This window comes from Anser cygnoides, chromosome 2, assembly GCF_040182565.1.
Source record: "Anser cygnoides isolate HZ-2024a breed goose chromosome 2, Taihu_goose_T2T_genome, whole genome shotgun sequence".
NCBI lineage: Eukaryota > Metazoa > Chordata > Aves > Anseriformes > Anatidae > Anser > Anser cygnoides.
In genome coordinates, this window is record NC_089874.1 from 79,881,621 (window position 1) to 79,897,084 (window position 15,464).

Here is a 15,464-nt window from a genome sequence, read left to right on the forward strand (position 1 = left end):
TCCAAGGGCCACACTGCTACTCATCTCCCTTCTTAAAGGAGTGAAATAGAAATTGAAGTAAAATAAAATGAACAATACCCTTTGCACCAACCTGAACATTCCTGGTCAGTAGAATTACTGTGCTAAAGGAATCAATTTACACCATCAGATAACATACACCAGGTCCTGTTGTACTCAGTTACTTTTAGTATGCTACATGTTTACTGAATGTTTTACAAAACATGGCTGTTTTTTAATGTCAAGTACTTACAATTCACCTTAGCAACTGAGCTAGTCTTGAACAGAAAGGAAAGAAATGAATGACTTAATACAACATGTATATAGGCATTACAATGTAAACTGCAGTTCCTATTATATACAGCTTCATTTATAAGTAGATGTGGATGTTAGAATCTGTGACCAAGGCTGAGTCTGGTTTAATACTTTTCCTTGCCTACAGAAAAATGAAGCTTGATTTAAACTAAATGTTATTTTTAGAATAATGAAGCAGTAACCTTTTATCAAACTGTCTTAATACCGCATGACTTGTAAGAAAATGCTTTTCCCAGCTGATATAGACTTGAACAGTGAGGGGAAAAAAAGCAGCCATCAAAGTGAAAAGGACTTAAATTCTTATGGAAAAAAAAAAAAATACTAGCTGGGATTGTACCTGATATGTTGTCAGTAAATAGTTTCTGAAATCTCTTCACTAGCTTTACTGGACACAAGGAGTTAAGGTTAGTGCCCCTGAAACTTCCTGACAGCACCAGGAGCTTCAAATCTTCTTTTCTTTGAAGTGTGGGTGGCCATATTTCATTTGATGTTTCCTGGGTCTGTGTTCTTCAGTAAGAACTTTTTATATTAATTGCTATTCTGTTGAAAGAGTACATAAATAAATAAATAAAAATCAGAACTCCTTAGAATAGCATTTAAGCTTCTGTGGGAAATTTTAGTGGAGTTGCATAATGTCAGTTGTCCTAGAGCCTCGTCTTGTGGCTAGCTGGTAAATCTTAAGACTTAGCTAAGGCTTCTTGCAAAAATGAAAATGAGTTCTGTAAGCAAAGATAGCAATCCTGGAGTAAAACAGTCCTTGGCTTGTGTTGTGTAAAGCTTTAGACAACAAGGGGCATTGTCTTAATAGTCTCAATTAAGATTTCCTCTGTTTTCCAGCAACTCTTATGGCTTTTGTTCATGCTACCAATGCCACAGGATGTTTACCAAATTGATCTCTTGAAACAGAAGTGAGAAAAAGATATGCCTGGACTGCAATAGGGAATGCTCTCCAAAAGGTTACTGACATGGAGAAAAAGGAGGCTAGAGAAACCTTGTAACCTGCTATGTAACTGAGTCCATGGTTATGTTGATCTAACACTTTTCTTCCCCTCAGTAAAAGAAACCAGAGGCAGGCTTCAAAGATAAATTAGCTTATTTAACTGCTTGAAAGCATGTAGCATCAGAATGAAGTAACATGCTGCTAGAACACCCAAATATTTGCTTGGATGCTTATGTTAACACCAACACATTGCAAAGAATTTCCACTGTTTTCAGGGTTCCTTCTGTTACTTATGCCACTTAAGAATAGCGTTAAACCATTAAACTGTAAATCTTCATAGAGCTGCAATCTGTTTTCAGTTTAGAAACTTAGAGTACTAAGAGCTGGGAAAATATGGGAAATGCAAATGGCATTCCCAGTGTTGGTGGGGAAAAATGGAGTGTTTGACTTAAGTTAGCTGATGTTAGTAAGGACTCAGGAGGCTCTATCACTACTGCTGCATTGCTTCATTTAAACTAATGTCAAAGCAGGAATGGGTGTAATTAAGTGACTGTCCTTTTTGCCCTCTACCTTTACTTCCAGTTTTCACTGGACATTTGCAATGATTAAGTGAAATTGAGTGAAATATTGGACCGCTACAGGATTCAACTTAGTCTTGCATGATTGAGGTCTCTTGTTGTCCATTATTATAGGCTTAAACATTTCTTGAGGTAAATATTGATTTAACCCTGTGAACTTAATTCAAAACTCAAAACTTGTGGTTTCATGTTGGTATGAAGGTTTGTAGAACTGTAATGCAAGGAAGCTTATTATATATCTGATTCCATATTAACAAGGGATTAAGAGAACAGATTTTTTGTTAAAATTCTATACAAATATTTGTCAGTGGTACTTTCCATTTAGACTGGTTGGGCTGAAAATTGACTAAAGCACTGCAGACAAGGCACCATGTGTTGATAAAACAGTAACATATTATGAAGGGGAGATTCTAAAACTAATTCAGGGATCAGTGTAAATTGCAGTCCAAGACAACTTTATTAGTCAATGCAAAATGTAGTATTGTCCTTTGAGTTTAAATGACAGCATGTGGATCTGCAGGTGTTAGTCTACTGGAATACGCCTTGAGGAAAAAAAATGAGGAAGACTGATTATTTTGCTGATTGTAAAAGGTGAAAACTGAAGTAAGTGAAAATGTCTAATTTTCATTGTTGAACACTCGGATATTTTTTAAAAGGCGGGGGGGGGTGGGGGGGGTGGGAAGAGATGTTGTATGCCCTACCTGTAACTTGCAATCTTTATTCTTTGTAAAAAATTTTATGAAGGAACTCTGAAAAATGCCTGTCCTGTTTGAGAGAAGAAGTGATGCAAGAAACACCACCGTTCCCAAAGTTTGATTGATACTCAAAAATCTGTCATACAAAATGTAATCATTAGTGGTTTAGTACAGGCTGTGGTACCAATGAAGGTACTAGATAGGTGCATTACTATCAGCTACTTCAGCTACTATCAACAAAATATAAATGCAAGTAGATTATATGATCATGCAAGAAATCACAACCTTACTGGCAGATTTTAAAGTGAGCTGTAAAAGCAGAATTTTTAACTTGAAAACAAAACAAAAACTTGATATTTTCTTGTACAGGAGATCCCATAGACAAGACTTCAGCATTTGTTTGGTTTGGTATTCATTTAGCAGAAGCACCACCATGTCTTTCAAATGCTACAATAAGGACATTCAGACTCTTCATGTGAAGCATAGTATTGCTTACTCCATCTTGAGCCAAAAATCTCACCAGCAGTCGTGTGTGCAATGGCTGATCTGGTTCTGCTGGGAAAGACTATTCTGGTGGGATTGGAAGACTGAAACTGCTGACTGGAAACACTGAAAAAGGCAAATTATTCTTGGTGCTTTCAGTAATTCTTTAAAAATCTTATTCACCAGGCAGAACTTGTTAGTTTCCTAATTAACATTGCCTTGGCCCTTTTAGAATTGTGTTACTTTTCAGATAGGGCCTGAATTTTTTGTGCAGATACGAGTAGCTTTCAGATGAAAAGGGGTATAAAGTTTCTGGAAAAAGTATGTGTTTTTAATTTTTTTTAACTAGCATTTTTTTTGGCACAGCTGTCGTGGGTACTAGAACTGTCATATGACTATTAGAAGAATGGAGAGGTAGAAGATGGCAAAAAAAGTTTTATTACTAGCTGAAGGAACTTAAGAGCCTTTTATTTTATGTCAAAAGTTGTCTTCTGACAGGAATGGACCACATCTCTCAGTTGATGGACCCTGCCATTCCTGGCACTTTAAAATGCATTATGGCCAATTAAAAATTCCTTCTGGGGCCAATGCCCTATGTTTGCGGCTCTACTTCTGGCTATTACATTTTTAATGTTAATCTTTATAGAAGCCTTGTAATACATTAAAAATATCTTGATTAAATAAGCTTTTTTTGTTTAAAAAGTAACTCTGAATATGCTATCCATCAAATATATACCCAGAAGGAATCTTTTAATCCAACAAAAATTACATGGCTTGTTTTTAAAATTTAATATTCCATTAAAGATATTGGAACTTTGTCAAAATTAACTTCTTTAATCATATGATAGCCATTGACTGTTTTTTGGACAATATAAATTGGAACAACTCTATTGACTGTATGAGGTATAGCAACAAAAAGCCTTAAGAAGTGCTTAGTGTAAAGCTATGGGACTGAGCCTGATAAATATATATTTCTTTGAATGCTTATATCATTGTCATAAATTAATTCATAATTCAATGTGAACTGGCAATGTGTTAGCCAAAAGCAGTCTGATTCTGAGACTGATAGTGTTTTGAGTAAGTGCAGTATGATTCTATTAATAGTATATATGCATGTATATCAGATGGAACTTTATGGAGATATTAATGTGATTAGGCAATATGAAGACAAAGCTGTTCAGTGCTTGATTTTTGCTATAACATGTGTAATGTCCCCTTTGAAAGAATAATGAGTAACATTTTCTTTCACTGTTTTTTCTTATCATTTTATGACTTTTATGGCTTTTGTAGTTACAGTAAGAGAGAATCCTTACAATTTATAGTAAAAGCTTGATATACCATTCTGGCATACAAATACTTCTGTTCTGGGACTAGGGACCTATTGTTTACTGAGAAATCCATTCAAGATAGAGAAGGACATTTGTGGCAGATGACGGAATGTGTCCCAGGTGTGTTGGCCTCCGAGGTAGTTTAAAGTTAAAAATCTGAGTATTGAACACTGGCTATATTAAACAAAAATGCAGTACTCTGTCTATTGAACAGTTTACAACAATGAAGAAATTGGGTTTTGAACACAAATCACATACGATATAAACACTTCAATTATCTAATGTAGAAACAGATGATTTCATCTTTTTATTTTTATTCTGTTCTCCTTATGTATGTTTCATATGGAGAATACTCTCAGTTGGGACAGATACATTGTGACCTTTGGCACTGTAAGTAAGCGTGTTTTCTGTTTCTACTGCATTTATTTTAAAGCTAGGCTATAACATTCAGATCAAGAAAAGAACAAGTGTTTTCTTTTTCTCCAGTTAACAGCTGGAGCTGAGTCTTTTAGGGTTAAAAATAGTAGGATATGTATATTCAAGGGAGTACAGCTTGCTTAAGTCCTTTAATGTATACATCTCATAGATACAACGTGCTCAAAACCTCTTCTAAATTTTTCTTTCATGTTCCTCTAACTTGATGCTTCTGCGTGAAACTCATTATGAGCCTTTTGAAATCAGAGCAATTAAAAAAAGGCAATATATCTAAGAGATTTCCTAATGAATCAGTTTGAGTTAGCAGCAGTCTTGTGATTCTGAATTCCAAAGTAATAGCATATATTCCTTATAGGTGTTCACTGCCTTCTCATTGATATAAAATAACAGGAAAAAGTAGTTTGGTCTGATTTTTTTTCAGAGGTCATAGGAAGGATATTTATAGAAATAAGTTTCCCTTACATTCCAAATATCTTTTTTCCCCTTTTCTCCTTTCTCTGTATTTTTCCATGTTATAATAGGATAATTTGTGATATGCATCTGGTACCTTTTCTTTACAAGTCGTTACAATGCTTCCATTTCTAAACTTTAATTTATGTTCTATTGTGTCCTACAGAAATTATTTCCTAATGCACACATTCCTCAGTTCAGATAGTTTTATTATTGTGCCCTTCTCAATTCGCTAAGGACACCTTTACATTCTGACAGAAACATAGTTCTTCAAAACATAGATGACCTAAATCTTAAGAAAAAATGTGGTATCACTTCCCAAGAAGATTTCTATTTCATTCTGTGATCCTGGAAGATCATTCTGAAGTATTACAGATATGAAATTGTTATGAAATGAATTTCCCATGAAAGTGACCTCTTGCCCAGGAGAGATTAAACACTTGCGTTGTATGTATCATTCCTTCTGAATGAGAATTACACCATGGTGCATTGGGAAAATATAGCGGGGCATATTATTGTACATTATACTGGCCTGGAAAAAGAACACTAAAACATACTTTAAAAGAAATGAAATAATTTCTACTAATGTTAGTATTTATAAATGTAGTATGTTCTCTAAAAAATAACTGAGGGGACGCTTGGAAATCATTTGGCTATTAAATATTCAGGATTGCTAACAACTCTGCAAAGCTAGTCAAAACAAAATTAAGAATAAACTTAATTTCACTTCCTTGCTTGTCTGCTATTATAGTCTTCAGTTCTGTGACAATCTTTTTTCCTGTGTATTTCTGTTTCAGTCTACAAATCTGAGTCCTTACTCAGATTGGTGTTTGAGGTATGACCCTAACATGTTTTCTGAACACTGCTAGCACCCTATTTAAAGATTGACTTAACATTTTTACATAATTCCTGTGATCGCAATGTCTGGTTCAGAACTAACGTACTTGCAGTACCCTTCCAAAGGCAGAGACTTGCAATCCCTAAAGCATAGGTTGGAATAAAAAATGAAGTTTGTAAGAAATAACCTGTAATTGTACATATCTTGATTCAGTCTAGGATATCAGGGTTCAAAACACATTCCCTTGACCTCAGCTGAAGCAATGAATGTTTTGAAGTCTAATGTGTTGGAGACTCAGATCTAGCACCATGAAGAAGGGACAAAATTCTTGCTACCCTTTGAGTATGAACAAGGGTCACTGAGACTGATTTCAGATCTGGATGGTTTGAAATATTTGCCTTTTCTTTTTTCCTCTGGTGGGAACTTGAGCTCATTTTGAGTTAAGTTACCTGTTTTATCTTAAGGATAGTTGGCTTGATCTACTGTATAATGCTTTCAATCTTCCTTCAAGGATGAATTGGGTCTTAGGCAGTGAAGAAAGTTGTATTCTAGGTTCCCTTTCCCTGCTCCCTATCTACATTTGTTCCCTTTCAGACTGTTATTCTTTCCTCTTGTTTTCTTGCCTAATCATGTTCAAGACTGACCCTGTAATGATCACATCTAACTGATCATAAAAATCATATTGAGAATGATAGTGAGTTCTGCTCACTATCTGCTCAAAAATACCTTTTGTATTGGGTTTATGTGGCAAGGTTTTGGTAGTAATGAGGAGCTGCAGGGGTGGCTTCTGTGAGAAGAGTCCAGCAGCTGCTCCAAGTTAGATAAGGGCCAGTTTCAGCTGGCTCCAAAGGGACCCGCTGCTGGCCAGGGCTGAGCCAACAAGCAATGTTGTTTGCACCTTTGTGAGAGCAGATTTAAGGAAGGGAAAAACTACTGTGCAACAGCAGCTAGGAGAGCGGGGAGTGAGAAGCAGCCCTGCAGACTCCAAGGTCAGTGCAGAAGGAGGGCAGGAGGTGCTCCAGGCATGCAGCAGCAGTTCCCCTGTGGCCTGTGCAGAGGTCCCAGGTGGAGCAGGCTCTCTCCCTGCAGCCCATGCACGGTGGAGCAGATCTCCATGCTGCAGCCTGTGGAGGAGCCCCCAGTGGAGCAGGTGGATGTGGCCTGAAGGTGATTGTTTAATTGGTTCAATGTGCAAACCTTTTTTGCAAGTCTGATTTAAAGGCCCAATACTTAATCCAGACTTTTCCCACCCACACTGCCCAAACTAAAGGATTAAAGTTTCCTCATGCTCTTTGAGGACTTTTTACTCTTGACTGTAACATTGTGATGCTATTGCTTCTAGACTGATTGTATTGTGAATTAGTGGATGCAAGAGCTTGGCATACATTTAAGCTAGACATTTTATAACGAGTTTAATGTTGCTCTAAATTTCTGATCTTCAGTCAGATTGCGCAAGTTTCTCATGTGCCTTTGTTTCTTCACACTTCCACCATCCTCCTAACAGTTATGCTGTGTTCATGTAATGATCAAAGTGAATATTTATCAATATTGAATTGGAATGTGTGAAACAGCACAAGAATTAAGGTAACCTTACAGTTACCTTAATATCTTAAGTCTCCTTAAAAGGAGAGTTTCACTGACCGAAACTTTAGACTATTTTTTGATCAGGCCTTGATTTAACTGATATAGGAAAAGGTAATACATCTGAATTGGTAGAGTGACAAGCTGGTAAAATGTAATATAGGACTAGGTCACTGTCACAGTTGCATTAAATTGATACTCTTCAATTAGTGAACCATAAATGGAAAATTATGTTCTCAAATGCAAATGGAAGGAGGGAATATAAAATATTTAGTCATAAATGAAAGATGTTAAATACTACGGTGGTGTTCCATTAAAAACAATTTAGTTACTGTGCCATCTTTCAGTGCTTATTTAGGCAGCTAAGAACTTCTGCTTTCTTAAATGGAAGCTCTCTCCTGTCTGATACTGAGTATTAGAAGCAGTTCTCTTGGGTAGGTGACAACTCAGGAATCTTACACTCAGTCTTCACTCCAGTAGATGCTTTTGTGGTTTGTTACTTTGTTTTGCATAGTCTTGGCAATTATTTCAGATAACCATAAGTAAGTTTGAAGTAGATTTCATGTTGTTTTTTTAATGAATATCAGACAGATCTTGCACCATTACCACTATCTTCTGTCATAAATACTTTGAGATGGAAAATAATGCAATTAGATTCTGTTGTTACCATGAAAAGTAACACATTTTAATCTCTCACTGATCTGAACGCGTTTCTTCCATGGCCTGGGAAGGCACTCAATGGATGTGTTGTTTTTAGACTTACTCCTGAGCTTCATGTCCCAATGCAACTTTTCTTCCTGTCACTCTGAAAAGAGAATGCAAGTCCTGTAACTGCATTGATGTTAAAACTGACAAACTGTGCTCTCAGATATAATTAAACTTGATCTCTGTCCTCTAAGCTTGAAAATCTAGGGTGAGTGCTAAATTCTTCAGAACAAGTAATCATAGCAAGACTATCCTTGAAAATAATTTAATGCGACTGAAAACACTGTTGAAAACTAAACCACATCTGTACTTCCAGTATTGTAAATAATAGTACGTTCCCTGATAATCTGTCCTTCAGAGAAATGAGATTGCTGATTGTCTAAATAACTTTAAATATCTTAAAAAAGGTGATAAATGTTTTTCTTTGCAGTAAGTATAGCAACTTCTTTTACTCCATCCCTTACTCTGAGAAAACAAATGAGATCAGAGGTGAGATTTTCTGCGTGAGGATTCTTTTCAATCAATTCACAAACTGTCTAAACACACTCGGATTGTTACTACATCAAATAGGCAAATACTACCTTCTTTCAGATGTGTTCAGTTTCTTTATTCTGCTCATGTTCTTGACAATGTGTCACTCTATGACTGATGCATGGTCACTCCTTTGCCTGCAGACAGTGCCTGAATTGGCATGCTGTCTTTTGTGTTGATCAGCCTTGAAAGCTGGCAAAATATTCAGCCTTGAGGGAGGGGAGGAGGAGAAGGTAACTCAAGTCAGTATGTTTCCAACACTTCAAGACTTTATATTTTCTTCTGTTATCTTACAGAAAACAGGAAAATGATCAGGTATAAAGTTTGGGTTATGCAATGCTTTGAAGTAGCTTTTGGAGCTCTTGGAAACAGTTTTGTGGACTCTGATAGATAACTGACTAAGCAGCTGGCTTACCCCCTCTGCAGCCCCAACATAGTGCAAGCTGCAAGCAGCAGTGTGCCGCCGTGGCACCTGGCGGCAGCACAAACTGCCCTGCGCTGGGGAAAACTGGTCCCAGCCAACCTGGGGTAACTAAAAATGGTGGGTTGAGAAACCCCTGACAGGCATCAAAAGATGCCCAGTCAGACGAGCCTGTGGCCCTCAGTGGCTGTTAGGGAATGCTGAGGTGGGATGGTGGGAGCGCTGTGCTGGCCACCTGCCCCTCTGCCCTGCCAGGACTGGGGAGGGTGAAGGCTGGTGTCTGTGTGCCCCTTGGGTGGTGTAGGGGTCCCAGCCACTGCCAGGCTCTTCTGGTCACAGGTTTGTGTGGGCTGGCACTAAATTAACTGGGGTAAAACTTGATGCTAACCTGCCTGCAACATCTGCCTGTAATTGTGCCCTCATGGAGAAGTAAGGGACCCCTTGTGCAAAGCATTCATGTCCTCCGGGCTTTTTACATGTTATTTTGTTTGTACTGTCTGAATTCTGAGGATCGTAACCTGTTTTCCATGTCCAAAAATAAGACTGAAAAAGTTGTATAAGAACTCATCTGTGAGCTTCCGTTCCTAAACTTAACATGACCTTAGGTATCCTAAGTCATGTGGAGAAAGCAAAGTGAGGAGGAGAAAAGTGTGTCAAGATCTTGATCATCTGTTGCTTTGGGTCGAGATTAATTTGTTTGAATTTAATGATTGTTTTGTTTTTTAGACTGGTGGTGACATTGAACTTAAAGCAGGAAGATGGCTAATGGAAGTGGTTATGAAAGTGGAAGTGACAGCAGCTGAAGTGGAAGGGAAAACTGAAGACTTAAAGTGCTGAAAATCATGTGGGTGAGAAGACTGGTAATTTCCCTTTCACAGTGCTATGAAAACTGACGCACTCTGCTTGATTATGGAGACTTAATATCTGTAATTTGATACTTGTTCTATGTGAGGATAAAAATCAGGGCATAGATTTAAAGAATATTACTTAGAAATTGGCTAGTCTTCGGTAACGAGAGAAGCTGTAGAACACGGTTGAAAGTACTGCAAATAGAAAATGGATCCTAATGTGAACTAGGCTTGCTAGTGATATCTAATATTATATTGATAGTTAGCTGGGTTTGGGGTTAAAGGTGTTGGAGATGAGCTTGGGTATGAATAGATTATATGTAAACACTTGCATTTTGGTTGATTTTTAGATGCCTGTCCTAAATCTGTTGTAGTAATGACTACAGGTAAAGGTAAACTTCAGGTAAACTGTGGTGGATTGATCTTGGCTGGCTGTCAGATGCCCACCCAGCTGCTTTGTCACTCCTTGTTAGCAAGATGGGGAGAAAAGATGGACAAAACTTAAGGGTCTATGAAAGGACAGCGAGCTCACCAATTACCATCATGGGCAAAACAGCCTTGACTTGAGGAAGATTAAGTTATTGCCATTAAAAATAGAGCAGGATGCTGACAAACAAAAACAGAACTGATAACACCTTCCCTTCTTCCTAGGCTGAATTTTGCTCCTTTGTTCATGACTCGTATGCCTCCACACCCGTTTCAGCCCAAGAAATGCAAGAGGATGAGGAAGTGGGTGTTGCAGTCAGTCCACAACACTTCCTCTCTGCCATACCTTCTTCCTCATGCTTTTCCAATGCTCTAGCGTTGGGTCCCTCATATGGGTTACAGTTCAGTCCTGCTGCCTGTGTCGGCTTTCCACAGGCTAAAGCTTCCTTCAGGGCACTTCTACCTGCGCTTCTGTGTGGTCCTCCACAGGCTGCAGTGTGGTTATCTTCTGACATGTTCTTCCGTGGGCTTCTGGGGAACAATCATGGCCTTCTCCATGAGTTTCAGAGGGTGCCTGAAGAACCTACTAGCCCTCCTTCACTGACCTTGGTGTCTACGGGGTTATTTCACTTTCCTTTCTCCTCTTTCTGCGCTCCTTTTTCTCAGCTGCTGCCCAAAGTGTATGAAAAAAATAAAATGGGTTCTTAGATGTGTTATTACAGTGATGCCATACCTGTGGCTGGTGGTCCAGTTGTACCCTGTGCTTGTGAATCTGTTTTGGAAGGAGCTGGCTGGAACTGACCCTGTCCAACATCAGGGCATCCCCTAATCTCTTTTCACAGAAGCCACCTCTGCAGACCTCCAGCTACCAAAATCTTGCCACATAAATCCACTGTACAACTTAAAATAATATTGGAAGATTTAGATGGTGCTTGAGTTGAAAGTCAGGAATTTGAGTAACTGGAAGATAATTTGGAGATTAAAGAAGTTAATTATGAAAATGCTTATTTTGCTTTAAGAGAGGATTTATTAATTTTTAATTACTTTGTTCTGCATTGCATAATTCAATTATATCCGTACTGGAACTTTGTGAACTGAAGAAAGATTGTGGTTTTTGTGCTGTTTTTCCCCAAGTACAGGATCCAATTTCAATAAAACTGGGAAGAAAATTCACTTATGTTAGGGAAGAGAAAAATATGCCAGATTAATATATATCAGTATGAAAAATAACATTATCGCCTTCTAGTAGCTTGAAAGGCATATTAAGCTAAAACAGCCCACTATAAATAAATGAAACTTAACGAAACTTGGAGGTAGATTATGTATACCTGAAACTTGTTGTTTTTCCTTCCTATTTTCTTTTCTTTCTTCTATTCTTTGTTCTTTCAGAGCACTAGTGGTAGTCGCTCTACTGGCATTTTCACTACAAGGCTAGAAACTTTGTATTGATCACCAAAATATGAGACCATAGGTTTTATAATTTTGGTTGTTTCTCAAGAAATCCTTCACACTAAGGGGTTGAGTGAAAGAAAGAGGGAAATAATGGTGTGTGTGTGTTACAAACATGCATAATTAATACTCTCTGGTATTTGCTCACCTAAATATATAAAGAATGTTTTTTTTTTTACCAAGTAAAACTATATAAAGTGGTGGTAATGTGTGCCATTGTTGCCGTATATTTGATTTGAGATGCAGAAATTACTAGAGTATATTTGGGTACATCCATACTATTCCAAAATATACTTAGACTTAGAAGAAACTCAAACAGTAATGTAATTATATTTATTCAAAGGAAGCAGTCCACTTTTTCTGAATACTTTTCGTTTGTAAAATACATATGCCTCTATATAAGGTGATTCAAAAATGTAGAATAATAGGCAAAATGAATGGTATAACAAGATTTTGCAGTACTCATTAAAAATAAAAACATTTTTCTTCAATACCTGTTTTTGTGAATTTCATTAAGTGAGGTTCTTGACACAACTCTACCTTCTGAAGTAGAATTTAAAAAGGGACAAAATGTTAGCTGCCTAGACAGATATGATTTCTGATGGGAAAGCTCTCTACTGTCATATTTTGGACAGACTTGAGCTCTGTTAAAACGACCATGGAAACAGTTGAAAAAGGAAGAGCTAATAACTGGCACCTATTTTTATGTCCATCATGTGTGTAAGATTCTGCATCTGCTAGTCTGTAATTTACTGAAGGAGTTTTTTGCTACAAAAAAAAATTCTCTGGTCAAAGTCTCAACAATTTTACTTACTTTGACTCCGCATTTAAACATATCTTTACTGTGTGTTTGTGTAGGGGTGTTACATACTCTGTACTTGCCATGTTGGCCTGTCCTATACAATCATTTAAAAAAAAAACAGACTTCATGGATTGATTATGCTATGCAGTATTGGTTTTGTAGTAGGTATTAAAGTGTCTAAAGTCATCTTTGAGAACCAATATGTGACTGGAACATCTTCCAATTGTCTGAATAAGATTTTGTCCGCGTCCTTTTTGGACAGCTGCCGTGTCTCCATTTTTGAGGTCTCACTGATCCTGTTTCAGACTACTGTAGGAAAGCTGTTTCTTTATGTAGAATGTGGTCTTTGTTATTTCCTAAAAATCTTGTATCCATCTGTCTCAACCCTGTTCATGAAAACTATTGTCTCTACATGTGTTGCCCAATTTTTTTCAGGTAGCACCAGCGTACCTTCCCAGCTGTCTGCTCTTTGAAGATCACTGTTTGCAGAAATCATGGCTCTGCAGTGGGCAGAGGGATTTCTGTTGACTGACAGAATGTATCTGTTGCTGCCATAACCTTTCTTCTTGACTTTTGAGGAGAATATCCTGGAGACCTCAGTCGTCTTCACCTGAGTCCTCAGAGCCATGTAATTTCCCTTGATCTTCCCAGTCCCCTCATACCTATGTGGATGGGCAACAAGGAGGAGTACTTCAAGACCTATGTGAGTTCCAGCATTCTCTGCAATGTTGAGGTTCCAGGCCCTGTATAAGCACTAAATCTCCTAAAAGAGCAAATCTGTTTGGAAGATGGGCTTGTATGCCAGCCTTCACCTAATTCTAGATGATAACCAGTTCTTACAGCCAGTTCTTATATGTATGCACTATAATCAATCTAATGATTTCACGTATCTTAGAGAAAATAAACCTATTTACAAAGTCTAACTTTTCCCAATTCCTCCACCCCAAATAGAAACTTTCTGTCCAACCACTCCCCTTAAGGAACTGAATAGCTTTACTTGCATAAATGAAGACTTATGATTGGAAGTAACTTTATGAAAGTTACTTTTGAAGAAGAATGATCTGCTTTTTTATGTATGCTGTTTAAGTTTCACATACGGAATTGTATCTTCAACAAAAAATACTGTTGCTTCAATTCTAGGCTCCTAAAATGTAACTGCTTTTCTTTCTTGGGAACTTTTTACGGCTTCTTTCCTGACACTTCAGTAAATGTGCATCTTGGACTAGAAGTTCAGATTAAAAGGTAACTGAGTTTCAAGCCTACTGAACGAAGGGCCAGTCTTCGTGAATCATATTGCTTCAAACTTCTATTTGATGTTCATGGAAGCTTAGGGAAATAAAGGACTGAGGCTTCAGATCAGGTGCTGCTTAGCCTTCTGCATTTGAATATTCCTTTAAATAAGAGGCCTTTGAATCTGGTTAGGTAGCAGAATAACTGGACTGAAGTTCTCAGCCTGTGGAGCTTTGATTTCTTTGCATTTAGGAAAATGTCTGGTTTCTTAGAAGTTGAAGTAAAGGCTTAGTTGCCTATAACTTGGAAATCAGCTTCAGAGCTTAGTTTTTTGCTACTGAGTGGATGACTTAAAAGATGATAAAAGGAGAAAGTAGGAAGTCTTTAGAACTAAAAAATTTTGAATGAGAAAGTAGAATATTTAAGCACTCCATCCTCATTCTGCAGTAAGTGGATCTTGCTCAGGCTTTTGTCTTTTTAAGTCAGAGATGACTTAGAAAAAGGGAATGCTTCTGGAAATTGATTAAAAATGAGAAAATGAGGTATCAAAATAATTATTTCAAGAAGCAAGTCAAATGTTAGCCTGTTTTTTGTTAGAGAAAATCAGGAATAATAATGATACAGTAGGGGATTGTCCTTCAGTGTCTAGGACTAGAGTTTCTCACTGTTTGTAAGCAGGGTATGTTCACTCTTTCATTTAACTAGCTGAACAGAACTGTTCTGGCAGTCTCCAAAGACTGACTTATTCCAACTACAAAACATTCCCACTGCATGCTTTGATAGAAAACTTTCACCAATTTTATGTAGGCTCAGCTGCTTTGTAAACTGATCTAGATACCATGTAGAGAAGGTAGTTCATCTCTGCGATCGTGTGTCGTCTTAATCTGGCAGGCAGCTAAGCACCACGCAACCGTTTGCTCACTCCCCTCCAGATGGATGGTGAAGAGAATCAGGGGAAAAAAAGGTAAGAACACATGGGTTGAGATCGAGACAGTTTAATAGGACAGAAAAGAGAGGGCAGTGTTGATATAAGAATATACAGAGCAAGTGTTATGCAAAGCAATTGTTCACCACCTGCTGACTGATGTCCATCTGGTCCATGAGCAGTGGCAGGCCCTGGCCAACCCCCCGGTATTATTGTTCCCCATGACACCAAAAGATATGGGACATCCCTTTGGTCATTCTGGGTCAGCTGTCCTGGTTTTGTATCCTCCCAGCCTCCTTGCTGGCAGGGTGGTATAAGAAACTGAAAAGTTCTTGGCTCTGTGCAAGCATTGATGTGCAGGAACTAAAATGTGTTATCAGCACCTTTTTTCCTCTTAAATTAAAAACAACATACCAGCCACTATAAAGAAAACTAATCTATCTCAGCTGAAACCAGGACAATATCTACCCCTTATTCTATACCATTT

The 15,464-nt window shown here is 37.7% G+C and overlaps 1 long non-coding RNA gene across 3 annotated transcripts in view; it reads left to right on the forward strand.

Moving 5' to 3' along the window:
* LOC106039898 (uncharacterized) overlaps positions 1-15,464 on the forward strand; it is a 51,484-nt gene that overhangs the window by 16,873 nt on the left and 19,147 nt on the right. Inside the window, exons 2-3 of one of the 3 annotated variants that reach the window (XR_010829483.1) lie at positions 10,024-10,145; positions 13,258-13,915. This is a non-coding gene — a long non-coding RNA (uncharacterized lncRNA). Of the gene's footprint in view, positions 1-10,023; positions 10,146-13,257; positions 13,916-15,464 lie in introns of those variants that run through there. The other 2 variants (XR_001209544.3, XR_001209546.3) reach the window with 2 other exon arrangements.